A 26,052-nucleotide genomic window follows, 5' to 3' on the forward strand; every position below is an offset into this window, starting at 1 on the left:
TGATCTCTGGATTGGGAAGATCCCCTGGAGAAGGGAATGGCAGCCCACTCCAGTATTCTTGCTTAGAGAATCTCATGGACAGAGGAGCCTCATCCATGGGGTCGCAAAGACTGAGCGACTAACACTTTCACTTTTCGGGGAATAAAAGTAGGGAAGCTAAAGCATATAAGCAGTCTACTTTTGGTTGGGACAATAATATATATTTTTATCTATTAAAAAATTAGGTTTAATATGACTTAAAATAGAAAGTTAACCATTATCAAAAACCTACAACTCCCACATTAAATAACAGAAAAGGAGAAAATTTTAAAACTTAAACTAGCAAAATGAAGAAAACAGAGAAACAATGAAAACAAAGTATAATAAACAGCATCTGCAAAATATAATGGAAGGAATAAAACTAAACATCAATTATAATAATAAATTTAACAAATGAAATTATCCCATCAAAAGTCAAAGGGTCACATATTGGGAGACAAGTTAATATAATTCCATTTAGCTATTTATAAGAAACAGAAGAAAACAAAGATGTCCTCCAAATGACTTTTTAAATAATTAACTAATTTGGCATGGGAACTAATCAATCGAAACAGGAATTTGTTATAAACAATTGATAACTGAACATCTGTGAATACCAGCTTCCTATTACCCTTGTCAGAGAAACACTGAAAAATGTACCAGAGGTAAGAAAGCTAAACAACAGTAAAGGGTCAACATTAATATCAGATAAAGTGGAATTTGGAGTAAAATATTCAGTAAGACAGAAAATGATACTTTGAATGGTGAAAGCAATGTATCCCTGCTATAAATTTTTATGTACCAAACAAAATAGGAGTGCACTGTACAAGTTAAAAAAGCTTTTAGAAATGGAAACATCTGATAAAACCACAATCAAAACCATATTTCGGTTCTTTTCAGTTTGGAGCCATTTGATTACTATGAATAAATCATCTATGAACATTCAAGTAAATATATTTGTAGACATATGTTTTTATTTATCATGGATAAATACAGAGTAGGATTGCTTGTTCATATAATAAGCATATGTTTAGTTTTATAAGAAACTGTCAAACTGCTTCCTAAAGCAGTTGTATTTTTTGTGTCCCCCACAGCAATGAATGAGCTCTGTTATTCCTCTTCTTCACCAACACTTGGTATTGTCAGTGGTTTTTATTTTAGCCATTCTAGTGAGTGTAGTCAGGGAAGGCAATGGCACCCCACTCCAGTACTCTTGCCTGGAAAATCCCATGGACAGAGGAGCCTGGTGGGCTGCAGTCCATGGGGTCGCTAAGAGTTGGACACGACTGAGCGACTTCACTTTCACTTTTCACTTCCATGCATTGGAGAAGGAAATGGCAACCCACTCCAGTGTTCTTGCCTGGAGAATCCCAGGGACAGGGGAGCCTGGTGGGCTGCCATCTGTGGGGTCATACAGAGTTGGACACAACTGAAGTGACTTAGCAGCAGTAGCAGCAGCTAGTGTAGTAATAACATGAGGTTTTTATAAAGATTGAGTAAGACAATATCTTAAAGCATTTAGTTCCATATCTGGAAAAATAAGCACTATTAAAAGTATCATGTGGCAGAAAAGGGATTAATAGACATACAGTAAAAGAATGACTGTAAATTGCTAAAGATAATTATTAAGAAAAGGATTCATGAAACTATGGATCAATGAAACAAATAGTTTACAGAAAAGGAATTATAACTAGACAATAAAAATGTAAAAGATTCTCATCCTCACTAGTGGTCAGGAAAGAAAAAATTAACACAATAATGAAGTACTGTTGTTTCCTATTTTACTAACAAAAATAGTGAGACTGATAGCATCAGTGTTTTGTGAGTGTGCAAAAAAGGACATGTTTGTATGTATACCAGTGATGAAAATATAAATTGCTACAACTCTGAGGAAAGTAATTGCGCAGCATCTATTAATGTTTCAATGTAGGTATATTTTAAATTGGCACTCCCACGTCTACGGGTTTTGTCATTCAATGATAAAAGCATGAGAATATGTTAACATATTAATAGTTTATAATTTAAACAACAGAGAAGGCAATGGCAACCCACTCCAGTACTCTTGCCTGCAAAATCCCATGGACGGAGGAGCCTGGTTGGCTACAGTCCATGGGGTCAATGAAAAATCTTTTAGTTACCCATTAAAGGTAGCATGCAATAAACTATATTCAACCTTACAAGGGACTACTATGCAAATATGAAAGGGAAAAGATAGGTCTATATATATTGTCTGGGGAGTTTTATATAATATATAATTAAGTAAGTCACAGAGCAACATTTATGGTATTAATGCTCTCCATGGACTACAAACTCAGATATGCAAAAAATACATAATTGTCTTTATTTTCCTATACTGAACTTAACGTAATATCTTAAGTCCCTGTTCTGCCTGATGAGATGATGGAAACTGAATTACAGTCGGTGGAGGGTTTCTACCCCCTCCCCTCTTCATTTTTTCCCCCTGGGAGTGGAGGTGGATTTAAGGAGATCAAGCCTTAGTAGTCTGTGACTGGGGGAGGCGCAGGACAGTGGTCCTTGGGCACTGTCTACTACGTCTTCCCTCCAGAGCCGAAAGGGAGGTCTGGACTACCAGGTCCCTGGGCCTGTCAGCAGCGAGTGCTCCCCACACGCGGATTGCAGCCCGAGGCAGAACACTCTGCGGCTTTCCTGAGAACACGGAGGGACACGTAGATTCTGTGCGTGTGCCGCACTACTGGGCAAACCTGCTTCCATTTGCAGCACTCACTCATTCCAGGTAGTGAGAGTGAAAAGGTGTGAGTGGGGAACTGGCAGAAAGCAGCAACTGAGCAGAGCCTTGACAGTCTTAGGGAGACAGCATTCACAAATCAGAGTGAAGTTTAGCCAGCAAGTGCTACGGACTGCACATTTGTATTCAGCACCCCACCCCCAACCCACCCAAATTTGTATGTTGAAACCCTAATCCCCTATGTGATGATATTCAGACCTGGTGTTTGGGGAGGTAATTAAGACATGAGGGCGGAGGCTTTGTGATGGGATTAGTGGCCTTATAAGGAGAGACATGGGAGAGTTTTCTCTCTCTCTACAGTGAGAGGATACCATGAGCAGATGGCCATCTGTGAACCAGGAAGAAAGCTTTCACCAAGAACACAGCCATTCTGGCACCCTGATCTTGGGCTTCCCAGCTCCAGAACCATGAGAAATAAATGTTTGTTGCTTAAGCCACCCAGTCAATGGTACATTTGTTATAGAAGCTTGAACTAAGACACCAAAGCGTGCAGCACTCACGAGGCTGAGAACCTCGATGGAAGGGAAGTGCAAAGAAGGGAATCCTTCAGTCATTTGCCAGGTCCTAAGTGGTCCCAACGGAGAAGGCAATGGCACCCCCCTCCAGTACTCTTGCCTGGAAAATCCCATGGGTGGAGGAGCCTGGTGGTCTGCAGTCCATGGGGTCGCTGAGAGTCAGACACAACTGAGTGACTTCACTCTCACTTTTCACTTTCCTGCATTGGAGAAGGAAATGGCAATGCATTCCAGTGTTCTTGCCTGGAGAATCCCAAGGACGGGGGAGCCTCGTGGGCTGCTGTCTATGGGGTCGTACAGAGTCAGACACAACTGAAGCGACTTAGCAGCAGCAGCAGCAGCACACAGTAGACTACAGTGCATTATACCCTTATAATTCTTCTTTTAAAGGTTATTTCTAGGAGACTGAAGTTAAGAAGTGCTCCTTCCAAGCTGAGCCAAGTGTGCATTTGGAAAAACAGGACATGATAGTTGACTCTAAACTTTCCCCTTTCATAGCTCCTGTTTGACATTTTGGATAGTCAGCTATGATCAGTGTGTTCCTGGAACTGGAACTTTTGAAGTTACAGTAATGTTGAATGCAACTGAAATTTAGTGAAAGAATCAGGAGGCTTAGGTTCCTCATTCTCACCTTAGCCTCCCCAGAACCTTAGCAGTTTTAGGCATGAAAGCTGAAAGTCTAAAAGCTCTTTTCAGAACTAAGTAAAGCTATGAAGAAAGCAAAAGCTCATCACACCAGCTAAAATAAAAGGTCAAGCTTCTTTCGACTACAGTATTACCAACCCTGCTCTGCTCACCGGTAGCTTAGATCGCTTGTTGATGACAATGTTGGAATTTCTAGGATGCAGTCAGTTGATGACGTGTCTTCACAGCCATAGGTCTGGTGGTTTCAGCCGTCCACTGGATCAGATGCAGAGCAGGCATGACCTTGGACACTAAGTATAGCCCAGTGGCTGGAGATAGGCCACTAACTGCTGACTTCACCATTCCCTCATTATTATAATTAGTGCCACAACCATGAGAGTGACTCATGTGATTATGCAATTCATAATACTCAATTAAAATGACATTACTGAGTGTCGCACGGCAACTCCCCAAGCAAAAAGCCCTGACTGAATAGACGAGCTTTTTCTTAATAAATATTGTTTACTTGGGAGATGACCCTGTTCAAAAGGCGGCATTCATAGAAGGGAGAAGGGTTTTTGGAGATCAAGGTTTGGGAAATCACCCACTTGGAGGGCAAACCATGACCTCGAGTGATGGGAGTTTGGAGAAGAAAGATGTACTAAGCAAAGCTTGGAGAATAAGGAAGTATATGAACCAGGATTTGTAAAGTATCTGTGATTTAGACAGTGATGAGTAAAGAGTGTTCCATAGGAGGTAACTGCTCGGACAAAAGTGCAAGATGAGATCTCTGCTAGTGCAATTCAGAGCTTCAATCCTCAGTTACCTGGTAGGGACTAGGACTGATGTTCCCTGGTACCTCTGATTCGGAGAAGAAACTCCATGAAATACATTTTCTAATATACCCCTTTTTGACTAATTTAAATGGCTAATTATTATTGCCAAAGCAAGTAAAATATGTATTTTCTATTCTGCCTCTTATGCCTATTCCAATGGTATCTACTACTTTGGCCTGTTAATAATAAAAGTTATACCTACAACAAAACCAATTTAAAAAAATTAAAATATTGTATAACTTGTTTCTATATCATTTCTACATTACACACAAATACATATTGTTAGCTTTTAAACACTCCTGTCACCAAAGACTGATGTTTATACTTGCTGCAAGAAATAAACAAGCTGTAATCTCATTATGATCAATAAACTTTGGTTAAATATATCCAGTGTTAAGACTTGGTTTTAATCCTGAGCTTTAGTTTCTTCCTAGGCTTTTATAATATTCTAAAAACCAAGTAACTGTTTTAATCTTATATAAAGAGGACACTGTTTTCTATGATTTTTAAGCATAGAAGACATGCACTCCATTCCATTGGGGCAACCAATAAAGTCAAGAGTCATTTTAAGCTTATCTTTTCTGTTTTACCAATTCTGCCATTTGGATGGCTTCGGCTTGGTGAGACTCACCACGTACTGGCCCTGTGAGTCAGACAGGGTCATGAGCAAATCTGCCTCGGGCTCCCCAAGGAACCACGCTGTCTGGAAAAGGCTCTGTGGGGCAGGATCCCAGGCACTGTCGGCATGTCCAGGGCAGAGGCACTGGGAATTTTCATATGTCTGTGTGATGGTTCACTACTGAGAGTAGTGAGTCAAGATGGTCCATGCCTGGCAGGGATTACTGAATGAAATTGCAGTGTGAGTCATATGCACAAGAATGCTTAATCCAAATCGTTATTTCCTATACTCAATAATCCATGTTTTAAAAAAACGTTTATTTATTCATTTATATTTGTCTGTGCCAGGTCTTTGTTGTGGCACATGGGATCGTCCACCTTCCTTGAGGTGTGTGGGATCTTTAGTGGGCATACAGGATCTAGTTCCCTGACCAAGGATTGAACCCAGGCCCCCTGCACTGGGAGTGCAGAGTCTCAGCCGCTGGACCACCAGGGACGTCCCTCACTGATGCATCTTAATGCCCTGGTATCATGATGTAGTATTCATGTAATTAAGCCCAAGTTAGATAAGCGCATTCACTTTTCTTCCCAGTGATTAATAAATTAAAGAATGTTAGGGTGACATTTCTATACAGTGGGAGACCCAGACAGGGTAGTTACAGAACTCTGGTTCAAGTTCGTCGTCTAATTAAGGAGCATTCTTTGTTTTGGCTGACGTTCTCTATCAGAGGAATGGTATTTGGTCCACGAACTGCACGCTCGACGCCTGTGCTCCAGAATTGCTTCATCTCTGAACTCTGGGTACTACCCTCTTCTCTTGTTAGTTCTTTTTCTTACTGAACTCTGTCTGCTTTCCCATCATAACCTCAACTATCACTGAAGAAGAAAAGAATCAGTTGATTATACCAAAACTCAAAGGACAGTGGTAACTGGACAACTAATATTTCTAGTTAACTCAGGATTAAATGGATCCTTTTGGTTTTCACATTTTACTGAAATGAATTCAACCAGGTGTTTTGGTTTTACCTTAACATTTTTGAAGGTCATTAGACTGAACATGAATTCTAACTTTGCCGACCAGTAACTATTGAGGCAGAAGCAGGAGGTTATTGGGCAGGACGTGATTGACTCCAGGCTTATCAGTAATTTTCCCCTTATTGACTTTGATATGTTCTTATTTTGCTGGTGCCTCTCTTTGTCTAAGAAGTCCAATGTTGCAAAAATAAAGGTAAGCTTCTGGGTGTTGACCTTATAATTGACTGAATACTAGACCAGTGGTCTCCACTGGCTAACCACAGAAGTCTACCCTGTCCTGAAGTTCCTGTTAATGCAAATCCCAGAATGTCGGTTTACCATTTTGTGTGTGATGCAACGTGATGAGCAAGACCTAACACTTGAGTAACAAAGTCAACATCATAAAGATTGCAACAAGCTGAAGACAGCTGAAAAGAGCAAAATTACAGTTAAAAGGCATGAAAGAATGGAGAGGTATGAAGGTTAGAAATTTTCTGTCATTAAAAAAAAACCAGTTGTCCAAGTAGACAATTGCCTCTTTAGCTGTTCATTTGACCTTGGGATTTCCATTAACAGCAACTCAATCTAGCCAGCACTGTGGGAGTTCAGTTCAGTTCAGTTCAGTCCCTCAGTCATGTCCGACTCTTTGCAACCCCATGAATTGCAGCACGCCAGGCCTCCCTGTCTGTCACCAACTCCCAGAGTTCACTCAGACTCACGAACATCGAGTCAGTGATGCCATCCAGCCATCTCATCTTCTGTCATCCCCTTCTCCTCCTGCCCCCAATCCCTCCCAGCATCAGAGTCTTTTCCAATGAGTCAACTCTTCGCATGAGGTGTCCAAAGTACTGGAGTTTCAGCTTTACCATCATTCCTTCCAAAGAAATCCCAGGGCTGATCTCCTTCAGAATGGACTGGTTGGATCTCCTTATAGTCCAAGGGACTCTCAAGAGTCTTCTCCAACACCACAGTTCAAAACCATCAGTTCTTTGGCCCTCAGCTTTCTTCACAGTCCAACTCTCACATCCATACATGACCACTGGAAAAACCATAGCCTGGACTAGACAGACCTTTGTTGGCAAAGTAATGTCTCTGCTTTTGAATATGCTATCTAGGTTGGTCATAACTTTCCTTCCAAGGAGTAAGTGTCTTTTGATTTCATGGCTGCAGTCACCATCTGCAGTGATTTTGGAGCCCCCCAAAATAAAGTCTGACACTGTTTCCACTGATTCCCCATATATTTGCCATGAAGTGATGGGACCGGATGCCATGATCACTGTTTTCTGAATGTTGAGCTTTAAGCCAACTTTTTCACTCTTCTCTTTTCACCTTCATCAAGAGGCTTTTTAGTTCCTCTTCACTTTCTGCCATAAGGGTGGTGTCATCTGCATATCTGAGGTTGTTGATATTTCTCCCAGCAATCTTAATTCCAGCTTCTGCTTCTTCCAGCCCAGTGTTTCTCATGATGTACTCTGCATAGAAGTTAAATAAGCAGGGTGACAATATACAGCCTTGACATACTCCTTTTCCTATTTGGAACCAGTCTGTTGTTCCATGTCCAATTTTAACTGTTGCTTCCTGACCTGCATACAGATTTCTCAAGAGGCAGGTCAGATGGTCTGATATTCCCATCTCTTTCAGAATTTTCCACAGTTTATTGTGATCCGCAGTCAAAGGCTTTGGCATAGTCAATAAAGCAGAAATAGATGATTTTCTGGAACTCTCTTGCTTTTTCCATGATCCAGCGGATGTTGGCAATTTGGTCTCTGGTTCCTCTGCCTTTTCTAAAACCAGCTTGAACATCTGGAAGTTCACGGTTCACATATTGCTGAAGCCTGGCTTGCAGAATTTTGAGCATTACTTTACTAGCGTGTGAGATGAGTGCAATTATGGGGTAGTTTGAGCATTCTTTGGCATTGCCTTTCTTTGGGATTGGAATGAAAACTGACCTTTTCCAGTCTTGTGGCCACTGCTGAGTTTTCCAAATTTGCTGACATATTGAGTGCAGCATTTTCACAGCATCATCTGTTAGGATTTGAAATAGCTCAACTGGAATGCCATCACCTCCACTAGCTTTGTTCATAGTGATGCTTTCTAAGGCCTACTTGAATTCACATTCCAGGATGTCTGGCTCTAGGTGAGTGATCACACCATCGTGATTATCTGGGTCATGAAGATCTTTTTTGTACAGTTCTTCTGTGTATTCTTGCCACCTCTTCTTAATATCTTCTGCTTCGGTTAGGTCCATACCATTTCTGTCCTTTATCTAGCCCACCTTTGCATGAAATGTTCCCTTGGTATCTCTAATTTTCTTGAAGAGATCTCTAGTCTTTCCCATTCTGTTGTTTTCCTCTATTTCTTTGCACTGATCGCTGAGGAAGGCTTTCTTATCTCTTCTTGCTATTCTTTGGATCTCTGCATTCAGATGCTTATATCTTTCCTTTTCTCCTTTGCTTTTTGCTTCTCTTCTTTTCACAGCTATTTGTAAAGCCTCCCCAGGCAGCCATTTTGCTTTTTTGCATTTCTTTTCCATGGGGATGGTCTTGATCCCTGTCTCCTGTACAATGTCAGGAACCTCTGTCCATACTTCATCAGGCACTCTATCTATCAGATCTAGTCCCTTAAATCTATTTGTCACTTCCACTGTATAATCATAAGGGATTTGATTTAGGTTATACCTGAATGGTCTAGTGGTTTTCCCTACTTTCTTCAATTTAAGTGTGAATTTGGCAATAAGGAGTTCATGATCTGAGCCACAGTCAGCTCCTGGTCTTGTTTTTGCTGACTGTATAGAGCTTCTCCATCTTTGGCTGCAAAGAATATAATCAATCTGATTTCGGTGTTGACCATCTGGTGATGTCCATGTGTAGAATCTTCTCTTGTGTTGTTGGAAGAGGGTGTTTGCTATGACCAGTGCATTTTCTTGGCAAAACTCTATTAATCTTTGCCCTGCTTCATTCCATATTCCAAGGCCAAATTTGCCTGTTACTCCAGGTGTTTCTTGACGTCCTACTTTTGCATTCCAGTCCCCTATAATGAAAAGGACATTTTTGGGGGGTGTTAGTTCTAAAAGGGCTTGTAGGTCTTCATAGAACCGTTCAACTTCAGCTTCTTCAGCGTTACTGGTTGGGGCATAGACTTGGATTACTGTGATATTGAATGGTTTGCCTTGGAAACGAACAGAGATCATTCTGTCGTTTTTGAGATTGCATGCAAGTACTGCATTTTGGACTCTTTTGTTGACCATGATGGCTACTCCACTTCTTCTGAGGGATTCCTGCCTGCAGTAGTAGATATAATGGTCATCTGAGTTAAATTCACCCATTCCAGTCCATTTTAGTTCACTGATTCCTAGAATGTCGATGTTCACTCTTGCCATCTCTTGTTTGACCACTTCCATTTGCCTTCATTCATGGACCTGACATTCCAGGTTCCTATGCAATATTGCTCTTTACAGCATCGGACCTTGCTTCTATCACCAGTCACATCCACAACTGGGTATTGTTTTTGCTTTGGCTCCATCCCTTCGTTCTTTCTGGAGTTATTTCTCCACTGATCTCCAGTAGCATATTGGGCACCTACTGACCTGGGGAGTTCCTCTTTCAGTATCCTATCATTTTGCCTTTTCATACTGTTCATGGGGTTCTCAAGGCAAGAATACTGAAGTGGTTTGCCATTCCCTTCTCCAGTGGACCACATTCTGTCAGACCTCTCCACCATGACCCCCCCGTCTTGGGTGGCCCCACGGGCATGGCTTAGTTTCATTGAGTTAGACAAGGCTGTGGTCCTAGTGTGGTTAGAGTGACTAGTTTCCTGTAAGTATGGTTTCAGTGTGTCTGCCCTCTGATGCCCCCTTGCAACACCTACCTTCTTACTTGGGTTTCTCTTACTCTGGGCGTGGGGTATTTCTTCACGGCTGCTCCAGCAAAGCGCAGCCGCTGCTCCTTACCTTGGACGAGGGGTATCTCCTCACCTCCGCCCCTTCTGACCTTGAACGTGGAATAGCTCCCCTAGGCCTTCCTGCGCCCGTGCAGCCACTGCTCCTTGGAGGTGGGTTGCCCCTCCGGCCGCGGCCCCTGGCCTCGGGCGTGGGATAGGTCCTCCCAGCCGCCGCCCCTGGCCTCAGACATGGGGTAGCTCCTCTCGGCTGCCGCCTCTAATGGCTCCTACAAATGTCAAATGATATGAGGCTGCATTGGGCTTCCCAGGTGGCACTAGAGCTAAAGAATCCACTTGCCAATGCAGGAGACTTACAGAGATGCAGGTTTGATCCCTGGGTTGGGAAGATTCCCCTGGAGGGACCCACTCCAGCATTCTTGCCTGGAGAATCCCTGGACATAGGAGCCTGGAAGGCTACACAGTCCATAGGGTTGCAAAGAGGCAGACATGGCTGAAGTGACTTAGCACAGAGGCTCCAGGCTGCATTATTAGAAATCTGATGGATGGGGTAGATAATAGTCTCACTGTACTTTCCTGATCAGTCCACACCTGGAGTTGGTGGTCAGGTAGGTGGGTGAGAAATTTGTTAATAGGAGAACTGCTTGTCCTCACACTTCCTGCCTCAGGGATTGACATTGAGTATAATTTTATAGTTTGGGTTTCCATGGATATATGTCCCAAACAACTGGTTCGTTCTTAATATGATACTTACTGAGAACATATATTAGCACACTTCACCTCTAAATTGTAATTTTCTTATTAAAAAAAAAAACTCAGAGACCTTATAATAGAAAAGCATAAACTATTAACTAATATTATTGTAACCACTTTATGGAATATGCTGATTTCAGTGGAATACAACAGGAAATACCCATTTTCTCCCTTCTCATTGGGGCCTTTGGTTATATTTGGTCAGGTCCCCTTTTCAAAACCCTTGAGAAATCTCAGGTGGGTCTCAAAACTTCAAACCTACTTTGCAGTAACGGAAGTTTGCACGCATGCTAAGTCACTTCAGTCGTGTCCAACCCTTTGTGACCCTATGGAATGCAGCCCGCCAGGCTCCTCTGTCCATGGATTCTCCAGGCAAGAATACTGGAGTGGGTTGCCAAGCCCTCCTTCAGGGCATCTTCCCAACCCAGGAATCAAACCCTTGTCTTTTACGTCTACCTGCATTGGCAGGTGGGTTCTTTACCGCTAACGCCGCGTGGGAAGCCCAGTGGAAGTTTAGTAAGGTACAATTTCAAATTTCAGCCTCACATTCACTTCAAAGATTCTTCTCCCAGCTTGGGCCTGTTTCATATGCAGTGGAAGATCTCTAGGGAAGAAAAAGGTGGATATAGTCTATGCTTCCCTCCTCTTCCACCTCACCTAGAAATTTCTGGTCCCTGCCTGCTTGGAGGAGGAAAGGCAGACAAGAAATGTAGTGGGTTGAGTTGTTGCCTCAAAAATATGTCCATGTCTTGATCCCCAGATCCTGTGATTATGAACTTATTTGGGATTTTTCCAGGTGTAATAAAGTTGCTGCTGCTGCTGCTATGTTGCTTCAGTCATGTCCAACTCTGTGCAACCCCCTGGATGGCAGCTCACCAGGCTCCCCCGTCCCTGGGATTCTCCAGGCAAGAACACTGGAGTGGGTTGCCATTTCCTTCTCCAATGCATGAAAGTGAAAAGTGAAAGTGAAGTTGCTCAGTCGTGTCCGACTCAGCGACCCCATGGACTGCAGCCTACCAGGCTCCTCTGTCCATGGGATTCTCCAGGCAAGAGTACTAGAGTGGGGTGCCATTGCCCTCTCCGGTAATAAAATTAAGGATCTTTAAAAAATTATTTATTTGTTTGTGTGTTTTATTTATGACTGTGTGGGTCTTTGTTGCTGCAGTGAGCAGGGGCTTTGCTTGTTGCAGAGCCTGGGTTCTGAGTGCAGGAGTTTCAGTACTTGCTGCACTGGAGCTCAGCAGTTGTGGTGCACGGGCTTAGTTGCTCCACAGTGTGCGGAATCTTCCTGGGCCAGGGAACAAGCCCACATCCCCTGCATTGACAGATGGATTCTTAACCACTGGACCACTAGGGAAGTCCCTAAGTTAAGGACCTTGAGATGGGATTGTCGTGGGTTATGCAGGTGGGTCCTAAACTCAATGACTTATCCTTATCAGAAAACACACAGGGAGAAGCCGCAGCAGCAATGTGACCATAGCCAGATTGTAGTGATGGAGCCACATGCCAGGGAACACCTGGAGCCTTCTGAAGCTGGAAGTGGCAAGGAACAGATTGTTCCCTTACAGCCTTTGGAGCACAGCCCTGCTGACACCTTGATTTCAGACGTCTGGCCTTCAGAATTGTGAAAGAATCCAGTCCCCTCGCTTTAAGCCACCAAGTTTATAGTAATGTGTTACGGCAGTCCGAAGAAACGAACACAGGAGCAAGCATTCACATTTAGCATCTGTTCTTTGTAGCTCTCTCATGGCTACTGAAGGGCTCTGTGTGGCACGTGTCCCAAAGCTGGCAGCATAATCAGACGCGGGAGCAGGTTTTCTCAGATGCCCTTGTGGCGAACTGCCTTAGGTCAGCTCCTGGCTGACCTCCGTGACTCCCTGCCCAGTTCCTGGCATAGTGGGGAACACCACGGCCTCTTATGGCCCCAGTCCACTCCCGTGAACAGGCCACCCTCAGGGGTGTTACACCCTCAAGCGACTCAGGCCCAGCTACTTCTTGTGCTATCTCCTTGGCCTTCAAGAATTTCATCCTGTGAACCTATTTGCAGGGCAGGAATAGAGAGGCAGAGAACAGACATTTGGACACAGCAGGTCATGGTGGGGGGACGGGAGGGCAGAATGAATTGGGAGAGCAGCGTGGATATATATGTTTATATATACTACTGTGCGTAAAACAGGTGACTAGTGGAAGGCTGCTGTATAACACAGGCTCAGCTCAGTGCTCTGTGATGATCAAGATGGATAAGATGTGGATGGATGGGAGGCTCAAGGGGGGGATATATATATATATACATACAGCAGATTCACTTCATTGTACAGCAGAAACTAACAAAACATTGTTAAGCAATTATACTCCAATAAAAATAAATAATCTCATCCTAGCCAGTGTGAAGAATGGAGATCACCCTACCATGCAACTGGTCTCTCTCCACTCTCACCATCACTGGCTGCTGTAGGCAGCCTCTGGCTACAGAATGTCCCATCTCCCCGGGGCCATGGGTCAGGGTCAGTCATGAGCCACTGAGACGGGCTGCTCACTAAGCCTCTGGCCAGAGGTGGAGATGCAAGCCTGCCGTCTCAAAGCAGCGCTCATCTCCAGGCGTGCTCCCCTGAGAGGCTTCTTTCTTGCCAACCATCAACAAGAAAAGAGGGCTGGGCTTTCGTCTTCTGCCGATGTGGGTGATGGCTGGAGGATCCATTTGGATTCTTGGAGCACTCCTGGAGGCCGTGTCTAATGGTTTTTTGGTTTCTTTACAGAATATGGGGAACTACCTATTGTCCTTAGGTCAGGGCTTTAGCTGAAATCCTGACATAATAAGAAAAATCCCACTCAATATCCTGTTGTATTGGCTGGTAAGCAAGACCTGAGAAATGTAAACAGACTGTTTCAATTTGATATCCTCTTGACTCATTCTCATCCATTATCAATCAATTATTAGTCTCTCCAGAATTTTCATTTTCTTGGCTTGGTTAGAGCTAGTCGGAACTTGAGATTAGATAAAAAATTTCCTGACTTGTAGTCTAATTGCCTTGAATTTTCTCTCTGTGAGAGCTCCAGTGTTCGGCATGTGCATTATTTATCCATCGTCTCTCACTTTCTTCTTCTAAAGGAGAAATTTCCTTTCTGAAACCTGAGGCTTGATAAAAGTGGGAAAATAAGGCTGCTGAGTGTGATCATTCTTTTTTCATCATAAGGAATGGTTTTCTTCCTCAAATGAGAGCATTTTCTTTATTTCATTAGATGTCCCAGGCAGGGGTAAGTGTCTTCTTGCATCCAGAAATCTGTTCTCATTGAGCAAAATGTCTATTCTTGACACCATCACTGATTTATTATAAAACCTGGATGATCCCTAAGGTCCCTGCCAATGTGAGAGTTATGTCATTTCATGTATTCTGTAATTACCAGGAGTTTTAGAAAGCTCCCAGCTCAACCTTGATAATTCTCTTGATTTATAAAGAAATTCCAGTTCCTACCTTCACTTCTGTCACACACATATTGTTAAAGCAAATATTTTTAAAACAATAAGTGGCAGGGCACCTGGAGTGGGAAGAACTTGGATTTGAGGGCAATTCTATTGAATTTACATACCTCCTACTGGAGGTTAGTCCTCTGTATGCACTAGCCTGGCAAATGTCTTTTTTTTTTTTTTTTTTTTTTTTGGCAAATGTCTTAAATGTGACAGGATGCTATGGACATTTGAATCGCTGGGCACGGAGCTGATTTGCATGTGGCCTTGGAGCCTTGTGAAGAAACACTTGAGCCTAATTACAGTTGAGGGCTTCCCTGGTGGCTCAGATGATAAAGAATCTTCCTGCAATTCAAGAGACCCAGGTTTGATCCCTGGGTTGGGAAGATCCCCTGGAGAAGGAAATGGCAACTCACTCCTGTATTCTTGCCTGGAGAATTCCACGGACAGAGGAGCCTGGTGGGCTACAATCCATGGGGTCACAAAAGAGGTGGACATAACATAGCAACTAGACAACAATTAATACATGTTACAACTGATATGTGTGTGTGTGTGTGTGTGTGTGTGTGTGTGCGTGCGCGCATGCGCGTGCATTAAACCAAGTGGACCTACTGAAGCTTGAATACAGATAGAGAAAATGCTTTTCTTCTAGAAAAACTGTTAAAGATAGTTTCCAGGATAGGTTGGAATTAGGAGCCTGGATAGGAGGAAGCAGAGAGTCAGACAGAGTCCAGGTGGGCTTATCCTGAAATCCACTTTGCCCTGTCTCCCCCCAGGACCATCTGTGTGCTCTGGGATGAGGAGAGAATGTGTTAACCAAGTCTGCCAGGGATCTCTGCTCTTCCAAGGAGACGATAAATCTGAAAGCACTGTGTCGAGAGGTGTCCTAGGTCTTCATCTCAACCTTCCTCTGCCACCACCAAGACAGCCGGGCTCTAGAAGAGTCTCCAGCTGAAGAGAAAAGGTGGAAGACCACAGACATGCTGAGACAGGCAGAAACAGAGGGGTTTGAAGTGGCATCAGCTGGGAAAGCCACCCCAGAAGTTACAGTGGTCAGAGTCCCTTGGCAGGGTCTGAGCAGAGTTGCAGCTTCGTGGGGACCCGAACCCGCGGCCACAGCCCCACTGAGCAGAAGGCGAGCACCCAAAAGGGAGAGCCTTGGTGTGGTTCAGATTCTGAAACCTGCCTCGCTGCTGGGCAGAACCCTAGGTAAGCACAAAGCTGGGGTGAGCTGAGGTCCTGGCATTTGATAGGTAGAGGGAGACAGAGCTAGCGAACTATAGGCCAGTGGTGTGAGCGACTGCAGCATGAGAGGGGGCCCAGGGAGCATTCACACAACACAGATTTTAACAGTATTTAAAAGGTTCGTACTCTGTGCCTGTGTTTTCTGCAGTAATTAAAGTACAGCTAAAACTCACGGAACATTCAGCCCCTCCTCTGGGCCTCAACCGCCTTGGAGATGTACCAGTATTTCACAGTGACTCACTGAGAGCTGGATCTTTGAAAATTCAGTCAAGTGCAATTTAACCAATATTTATTCAGCAATTACGATGTACCTAGAATTGTTCTGTGGGAAGGCAGAGGAAGCATTGAAATAGCAATAATTGCTATTTATTGCAGATTTCCTGTGGACCAGGTATTTAATCCTCACAACTACTTTATGAGTTAGCTACTATGATTATCATCCTCATTTTAAAGATAAGGAAATTGAGGTTCAGCAAGATGGAGTAAATCTCCCAACATCACACAGCTAGTGAGTGACAAAGTGGGGACTCAATCCCAGATGTATCGGAGTCCAAAGAGAAGGCTCTCAGTACTACACAAAGAACAGGACATTCATACTGGCGAAAATCTGAAACGGTAACCGAAGTTTCTATCCTTTATTTTATTGTGCAAATTAAAGTGTTACATAATAGGTTGATGGAGCTCGAATCTCAAAACCTCCTTTGAAACAGCGGGGTTAAGCCTGCAAAAGCATAAAACGATGTGTAACTAATTCTGATGCCTGAAAAGCAAAAAATGTGCCTCTCCCATTCATACCAGCCAGATAACTACTGGATCAGTCTCCGCTTGGACCTCTGCAAGCCAGTCTTAGATTTGAAACCAAGCCCGATTTAAGCTGAGAAGAACTAAAATCCATCTGCTCTGAGAAGCAAGCATAGTCCTGATAACTAGTGGCCTGCGGAGAACAATTGGTGTGACCTGGAGCGGGAAACCCTGACCCTTTTGGTCAGAACGCACATCTGGTTTCACAGCCCATCTGGTTTCACAGCCCACTGAATGCTTGCTCTGGAGGTTGCCCGATGGCACAGATAACACCCAGGGCAAGAATAAACCATCCCAGCTGCAGCTCTAACCTGTGAATCCACAAAGGAAGCAAATTACATCTCTTTGGCGAAAGAAAGGCTCAGTGAATTCCGCAGAGGGATTTGAGGCTGAATAAGAGCTGAGGGGAGGGGCTGAGCGGTTAAATCTGGTGGGAAGAAGGAACAAAAGCCAATTGGAGCAATAAGGAGCCAAAGAGAGGCTTATCGCTCCTCTCGAGGAATTGACGAGGCCTGTCACTCTCACCAATTATGTGTCTAAAGAAAACGTCTACTTGGGAAACACCGAAAGCAAAAATAACTGGAACGCCCCTTGATATCCCCAGGATTCCTCCAGAAATTTGATGATTTTTGTTCCCCTGAGAAGACGGTCAGCAGGGAAGACCACGAATTCCTCCCCATCCCGGAAGGGTGTCAGGAAGGTTGGAAAGTCAATGAGGAAGCAGGAGGCTACGCTCATTACGGTTTAACAAGCGCGCAGGTGAAAAAGGGAAGAAGCTGAGCTGGCCAAGCGGGGGTCGGCGGGGGCGGGCGGGACGCTGAGAGGGTCAGAGGGGCGGTCACACCGCAGACAAAGAGCCCGCCCTGACCTCCAGCAAACAGCCCGGCGCAGATTTCGTCCCCCTTATCAGCTGCTCAGCCCAGCAGCGGCTGCCCTGAGTTTCTGCTTCCGCATCCTGCCTTTTCCCAACAGTTGCGTTTTTGTCTAACTTTTTTGTGAGCAGAGAAGAGGCCGAGGGGCCAGGAGCAGAAGCGGAGGATGGCCGTGGTGGCTGTCAGAGGACAGAGGGATTGAGCAGAAGGTTCGGGACGGGCCGAAGACAGATTTTCTAAAACAGCCTCTGGGAAAACCAGAGGCGTAGAGGAGATACAAGAAGCGCTGGTTATTCGTGCTCTCTCTGGTAGCTGATCGAGAACGTTTTTCTCTAGGCATTCCTATTGCAGGACGGAAGTGAGGGCGTGTATGAAATGGATTATAAATTGTCTGTGCCCAAACCAAACCGTGGAAGTAAAGGCTGGTCCATTGGTCAGGCTGAGAAGGGGAACAAGCCTGTTCAGGATTAGTGCGGAACTAAATGAGAATCAGGCAGGGAGTCTGATGAGAAAGAAAGGCAGTATGTTATTTCCTTCTCTCTGGAAGCAATTATGTTTGGTACAACAGCTGCTTGAATAGAAGGTTGAATGGATTTATAAATAAAGATTTAGAAATGTTTTTGTGATAAGAGTATGTAGGCCTCACTGGATCTGGCAGCCACCTCTGTTGGAAACGTGGTTACTTCAAAGATGTTCCTCTCTTGTTAAAATTAGCCATCACTAAATTATGGCAATGCAACAGAGGAATAGAGAAACAGAATGCAGTGCCATAGAGGAATAAGACACATGTTTTCTTCTGCTACCCAACCAAATTACTCTTTTCATTTCTCCTCGTGACATTTTCGGAATGTCAGAGAACTGATTATTCCCGCTTAATGGGACGGGGCGGGTGGCAGGGAGGTGGAGAGAGGGATAGGAAGAGAGGGAGTGATGGTTACCCTGTAAACGGCTCTAGAGGAGGGGCTCGGAGGGATCCGATACAAAGGCTTCATGGCCCCTCTGTGCCACTGTGTCCTTCCCTATTCAGGTGAAGAAGGGGGACACAGAGGCTGAGATGGTGGGATAGCATCACCGACTCAGTGGACACGAGTTTGAGCAAACTCCGGGAGATAGTGGAGGACTGGGAAGCCTGGCATGCTGCAGTCCATGGGGTCGCAAAGAGTCCAACTCAACTGAGTAATTGAACAACAACATTCAGGCAAATCAATTCAGTTCCAAGGATATTTATCGCACCCACCCCTGTGCTCGGTGTCTTGTAGGATGCAAGGCTGAGAGTAACGATGAAGATGATGACTACAGAGCAGATCATAATTGTCCATTGAGTGTCTGACCACACCAGGCCAGGTTCAGTTCAGTTCAGTTGCTCAGTTGTGTCTGACTCTTCACGACCCCATGACTCACAGCACACCAGGCCTCCCTGTCCATCACCAACTCCTGGAGTTCACTCAAACTCAACGTCTATCGAGTCGGTGATGCCATCCAGCCATCTCATCCTCCGTTGTCCCCTTCTCTTCCTGCCCCCAATCCCTCCCAGCTTCAGAGTCTTTTCCAATGAGTCAACTCTTTGCATGAGGTGGCCAAAATATTGGAGTTTCAGCTTTAGCATCAGTCCTTCCAATGAACACCCAAGACTGGTCTCCTTTAGGATGGACCGGTTGGACCTCCTTGCAGTCCAACGGACCCTCAAGAGTCTTCTCCAACACCACAGTTCAAAAGCATCAATTCTTCAGTGCTCAGCTTTCTTCACAGTCCAACTCTCACATCCATACATGACCACTGGAAAAACCATAGCCTTGACTAGATGGACCTTTGTTGGCAAAGTAATGTTTCTGCTTTTGAACATACTATCTAGGCTGGTCATAACTTTCCTTCCAAGGAGTAAGCGTCTTTTAATTTCATGGCTGCAATCACCATCTGCAGTGATTTTGGAGCCCCCCAAAATAAAGTCTGACACTGTTTCCACTGTTTCCCCATCTATCTCCCATGAAGTGATGCGACCAGATGCCATGATCTTAGTTTTCTGAGTATTGAACTTTAAGCCAAATTTTTCACTCTCCTCTTTCACTTTCATCAAGAGACCAGTCTCAACACTCCCTAAATGTAAGCCCTTTGCGTCCCGGTGACCACCATGGCCTCTGGAACCTGGGTTAAAATCTGTCCCCTCCTCCACTGCCCACCAAAAATGTCCTGGCTCACTTCAGTGAGTTATTTAGCTTCTCCAGATTTTGTGTTCTCATCTGTAAAATGGAGATAATAATACTAGCAGGCAGGGTCCAGTCAAGGAGACCAGACTATAGTAGGGGTGTGTGTGTGTGTGCGTGCGTGCGTTCAGCTGCTCAGTCATATCTGACGCTTTGCGACACCACAGACTGTAGCCCACCAGACTCCTCTCTCCATGGGATTCTCCAGGCAAGAATACTGGAGTGGCTTGCCATTTCCTTCTCCTGGAGCTCTTCCCGACTGAAGGATCGAACTGGCGTCTCCTGGGTCTCCTGAATTGGCAGGTGAATTCTTTGCCACTCTAACACCACCTGGGAAGCCCCAGAGTAGTGTGGATCAACAGAAAGGATTTATACAAACAACTGGCTTCACAAGGTGCTAGAGGGCTGAATGGTCTTCCCAGGTGGTGCCAGTGGTAAAGAACCTGCCTGCCAAGGAAGGAGACAGGAGATGCAGGTTCGATCCCTGGGTGGGGAAGATCCCCTGGAGGAGGGCATGGCAGTCTACTCCAGTGTTCTTGCCTGGAGAGCCTCACGGACAATGGAGCCTGGTGGGCTGCAGTCCATAGGACATGACTGAAGCGACTTGGTAAGCACACGCGCAGAGGGCTGAATGCAAAGGGAGAGTGCTGAGGCAAGCACAGAGAGAGACTGCAGGAAGCAGCTCCCACTTCTGAGGCTGGAGGAAAGGGAAGAGGCCGGACCATCAGGATATGGACACGTGGAGGACGTGACACTCTGCTGTTGGCAGGGGTGGTGAGGCTGCTTCCAGAGAGTGGAAGAGGCTGGGACCAGCGGTTTACGGTGGGCGAAGGACTGTGGCTGAGGTGGATACTGAAAGGAAATAATAGCAGGTAAACAGAAAGGACATCTTTCCTCTCCAGCCTTCAGTCTCCCTCTACTGTCCCTATTGACAGAAATTAATAGGAAACTTAAGATCCCCTGGAGAAGGTAATGGCCACTCACACCAGTATTCTTGCCTGGAAAATCCCATGGTCAGAGGAGCCTGGCGGGCTACAGTCCATGGGGTCGCAAAGAGTTGGACACAATTGAGCATCTAACACTTTCACACTTTCCCTTTCACTGCCCCCAAAGAACTGGTTTGCAGAGTACCAACTCCAGCCATAAACCAGAGTGTAGAAACATAGATCTGGAGCTGAAGGAGATAGTTTAATAAAGAGCTCAGTGTTTCATAGAAACACAGTAAGAGTATTTCTCATATCATTAACTGTTAAATAATAAGTGAGTTAATGTTTATAAACTCCTAGAACAGTGCCTGGCATGTGATAAGTGCATTACAATGTGCTTTATAAAAATAAATATTGGGATCGACATATAGACACTGCAGATGACACCACCCTTATGGGAGAAAGTGAAGAGGAACTAAAAAGCCTCTTGATGAGAGTGAAAAAGTTGGCTTAAAGTTCAACATTCAGAAAATGAAGATCATGGCATCTGGTCCCATCACTTCATGGGAAATAGATGGGGAAACAGTGTCAGACTTTATTTTTCTGGGCTCCAAAATCACTGCAGATGGTGACTGCAGCCATGAAATTAAAAGTATAATAAATAAAAGTAAGCCACGCTTACTCCTTGGAAGGAAAGTTATGACCAACCTAGATAGCATATTCAAAAGCAGAGACATTACTTTGCCAACAAAGGTCCATCTAGTCAAGGCTATGGTTTTTCCAGTGGTCATGTATGGATGTGAGAGTTGGACTGTGAAGAAAGCTGAACACCAAAGAATTGATGCTTTTGAACTGTGGTGTTGGAGAAGACTCTTGAGAGTCTCTTGGACAGCAAGGAGATCCAACCAGTCCATCCTAAAGGAGATCAGTCCTGTGTGTTGATTGGAAGGAATGATGCTGAAGCTGAAACTCCAGTACTTTGGCCACCTCATGAGAAGAGTTGACTCATTGGAAAAGACCCTGATGCTGGGAGGGATTGGGGGAAGGAGGAGAAAGGGACGACAGAGGATGAGATGGCTGGATGGCATCACCGACTCGATGGACATGCGTTTGAGTGAACTCCGGGAGTTGGTGATGGACAGGGAGGCCTGGTGTGCTGCGATTCATAGGGTCGCAAAGAGTTGGACATGACTGAGCAACTAAACTGAACTGAACTGAACATACAAAATAGATAACTAATAAGAATGTACTGTTCAGCATGGAAACTCTATGCAATGCTCTGTGTTGACATAAAGCGGAAGGAAATCCCAAAAAAGGGTGATCTATGTATATATATAGCTGATTTACTTTGCTATATAGAAAATAACACAACATTAGAAAGCAACTATACTCCAATAAAAATTAATTTGAAAATACAAAAAAAAAAAGCAAAATAAAAAGTAAAGATCACTCCTCCAAAAACCAATGTGGGAAGTAATATTAGAATCCTAGTTTATCCAGGAAAATGATGGGGCTTAAAGAGGTCACATCTGGAGGAGGGCATGGCCACCCACTCTAGAATGCTTGCCTGGAGAATCCCTTGGATGGAGGAGCCTAGCAGGCTCTGGTCCATAGAGTTGCAAAGAGTTGGACACAATTGAAGCAACTTAAGAAAGTGAAAGTGGCTCAGTCATGTCCAACTCTTTGTGACCCCATGGACTACACAGTCCACGGAATTCTCCAGGCCAGAATACTAGAGTGAGTGGCGTTTCCCTTCTCCACGGGATCTTCCCAACCCAGGGATCAAACCCAAGTCTCCCACATTGCAGGTGGATTCTTTACCATCTGAGCCACAGGGGCTTCCCTATGGCTTAGCTGGTGAAGAAGCAAGTTAGCATGCCCTCAAAGAGGTCACATAAAATGCCCAAGATCACACAAGCTCATCCCTGGACTGTCTGAATGCAAAGCTGTTGCTTTTACAGCTTTGGTATGAGCTTCCTTTGAGGCTCAGAGAGGGAAAGCACCTAAGTTAATCACTTTAAAGAGAAACAGACCATAAAAGTGCAAGAGGAGAGGAATTTGGGGAGCATGTGGATGAGGGACAAACTGCTGCAGGTAGAGGAATCTGAGAAGACTTGCCAGAGAATGTGGTGTTTGAGCGAAGCTGGAGGACAAGGCTTTAACAGGCAGGTGCTGGGAGCAGATGAAACTGCCTAAGCAAAGACCCCAAGTGCAGGGCATGTAGGCGGAGCAGTGAGGACGAGGACAAGGGGGAAATAAACGTCCCTCACCATCCCTTCTTATGTAAACAACAGAGTTGGGGTATCTCTAAATATTCCTGGCAGCAATGTGAGTTAAGGAATTCACAGTATTCATAAAATATTACATAGAATATTATGCATTTGTGAAGCAATGGGATTAGCTGAAAAATAATGAATTTTAATGCACCTTCATTTTTTAAAAAATCTATAGGTAGGGTCATTAAAATCTGCTTACAAAAGACACGTCATCTTGCTTTAAGACAGTCAACTGAACTAAAACCCTAAGCTGCTTTGATACCCTTTTACCAATGCACCAAATTTGTTTTTAACAAGTCCAGCTCTTAGAAGGGTATGCACAAATTTGATTTATATGTGTTTCATTTAATTCATCAGACTGGTTGCGTTCTTGCTGTTAGGTACTGTCCTAGGTACTGGAGATGCAAAGAATCATAAACGGTGGTTCCACTCCTCAAGGAACTCAGTATAGTACTGAAGAGCAACAGATAGATATGCAAATCTCTGCAATCAGAATGGAAGAGTCCTAAGTGTGCTGGGAATATGGGAACCTTGGCCAGGGAGGATGGGAATGGGACTCCTTTCCTTCCACTCCAGGAAGCAGCATCACAACCACAACTTCTGACAGTAGACAGAGCATGGGATGTGAAGGCAAAGCAAATGAGACAAATTTTACAGAGACTCATTAGTTCTATCGTGCAGAATCAGACCACAGGGACCACGGGGCTGGTTTGCTAAGGAAATCAGAGTAGTATGGAGCTGAAAAAGTTCTGAAACATTTCCATAGCTCTGAATCTGGCCTCTGTAATCCTACGTTCAGCTCTGAAAGTAAGGAAGATGCCAGGAAAGCAGAGAAGGAAGCCACATCTGCCAGTAATAATTGTGAACAGTTTCTGAGTATCCACTCCATTGCAAACACTTTCCTATAAAATGAGTATTATATCCAGGCTAGTAGTAGCCACTAGTTCCCAGGTATCCTTCTCCCATCCTTCTTTCAGTAGTAGACGCCCCCACTGAGCTTTAGCAGAGGGTGTTCATGCCTTTCTGCTAGAGACAGTATTTCCAGGCTTCCTGGTAGCTGATGGGACTGCGTGACTTCCATTTCACCTGCAGAACGTGAGTTGATGTCACATGAGCCATATCCACATCGTTTCCCTAAAGCAGCGCCCTCAACTTCTTCTTCCCCCTTTTCACATTCATGCTTCTGCAGAGAGACGGACAGCACCCTAGAGAAAGAACCTGGGTCTGAGGAACAGGGCAGCCCCCTCCTCATCACTACTTTCTGCCGCTCCACCTAGTGAACCTGCCTTTAGCACCTTTTTTTTTTTTTTTTTTAACTTGGCCAAAGATCAACACCCATGATAGAAAAGCAATATTGTTAGACTTAACAATATTGGGCTAAGAGAATATAGCACACGTGAGAGAATCTTAGACATAAGCTGCATGTGCTCTAGCGAAGAGATTGATAAAAATTACACTGGCTTATTTGGGAACATTTGTCTACATCCTGGTTTCTAGTTAAGTTTCAAATGACTGAGGTTACCTATTCAATGTCCTCCAGGTGAGAAACCGATCATTGTATTGAGGAAAGTTAGACTCATTCAAAAGTTTTGGATGATTTGCTATGTGTCAGGTACCAAAGATGGAAACACGCACACACACATTCTCTCTCTCTCTCCCCTCAAGATGTTTGCTGATGGTAGGAAGATTGGCAAATATAAAACAGCGTTGACAGGAAAGTATCAGTTAAAAATACTCTGAGTTGCAAACAACCAAAAATCTGACTGAAATGGGTTTAAGGGGAAAAAAGGATCATTTATGTGTTTATGTAAATGTACAGTCCAAGAGTAAACCAGACTACAGGCATTTAAACCATACTTAATTGGAATTTCTGTGATTGGGGGTCTGTAAATCTGTATCTTGCCCCTCACCCCATCCCCCTACCAGGTAATTTCAATTCTGATTTGGAAAGTATTGTTTTTATATAGATTCAGTTCAGTTCAGTCTCTCAGTTGTATCTGACTCCTTGCGACCCCATGGACTGCAGCATGCCAGGCTTCCCTGTCCATCACCAACTCCTGATATAGATTACTGAGCTGCAAATAGCAGGTTGGACTGGAAAGGGGAGAGAATGAAGGGGGCGATGGTTGTTTCTCATCCTGAATCCAGGCAAGGGCAGCCCAGAGTCCTAAGATATCTATTTGGTACTCAGAACAGAGTCAGAGCGCAGATTCTGAAGGCTGCTTACATGGAAGGCTTGAAGGGGAGTGTAGAGGACAGGCCGCCTGTCCATCATTCTGAGGGTTCACAGTCCATGAAAGTGACTGCCACTTCTATTCCGTCACCCAACAGCTATTTCTTATGCAACTATGTACCAGGCGGCTTCCCAGGTACTGGCATCTTCCCAGGCTTACCAGGCGTCTTCTGCCTGCCAAACAGGAGATGTGGGTTCCACTCCTGGGTTGGAAGATCTCCTGGAGAAGAAAATGACAGCCCACTCCAGTATTCTTGCCTGGGGAATCCCATGGACAGAGGAGCCTGGAAGGCTGCAGTCCATAGGGTGGCAAGAGTAAGACATGACTTAAGTGATTAAACAACAACAGCTAATGTACCAGGCACTGAGCTAGAAGTGAGGATACAGGGGTTTACAGCCAAAGAGCCTTTCCCCATGATGCTTACATTATAAGGGAAGACAGGCAATAAACAATTAGAAAAACAAGCTAATTACTGGCTGTGTTAAGTTTTAAGAAAGGAAAATCTCCTTCATGACCATAGTCCCTAATGGAGGCTGACACTGGATGGAGTAGAGGAAAGGTGTTCCAGTTGAAAATTTAGCAGAGACTTGAGAGCAGGAGCATTCCACGCTCTCAGCAAGTGCAAAGGCCCTGAGGTGTGAGGGAGCCGGCCGGGGGCAGAAATACAGGGAGGAGTCTGTGTGGCTAGAGCTCAGTGCCAGGGAGACCCAAGTAGAATGAGGAAGTCGCAGCAGCCAGGTTAACTACAGGATAACATGTGAGCACCAAAGAGAGTCTGGGTTTTACTCCGCACCCACTGAAAAGTTCGTGTTAAAGAGGGGTTTGCTGGTTACTGTGTGAAAAACATCTACCATTAATTCAGGACTGTGATAGACGCCCAAGGTTCTTATCTGCTCCCAACAATTCATGTCTTAGTAACTGGTGACCTTGTATTAGCGCTGTCCGCTAGAACTTTCTACAAAGATGGAAATGTTCCGTATCTGTGCTGT

The 26,052-nt window shown here is 44.5% G+C and overlaps 1 long non-coding RNA gene across 1 annotated transcript in view; it reads right to left on the bottom strand.

Annotated features, from left to right (window-relative positions):
- Window positions 1–26,052, bottom strand: part of LOC138986203 (uncharacterized) — a 79,679-nt gene that overhangs the window by 52,547 nt on the left and 1,080 nt on the right. The window lies entirely within an intron of this gene.

The sequence above is a fragment of the Bos mutus genome, chromosome 29 (genome assembly GCF_027580195.1).
Source record: "Bos mutus isolate GX-2022 chromosome 29, NWIPB_WYAK_1.1, whole genome shotgun sequence".
Taxonomy (NCBI): domain Eukaryota; kingdom Metazoa; phylum Chordata; class Mammalia; order Artiodactyla; family Bovidae; genus Bos; species Bos mutus.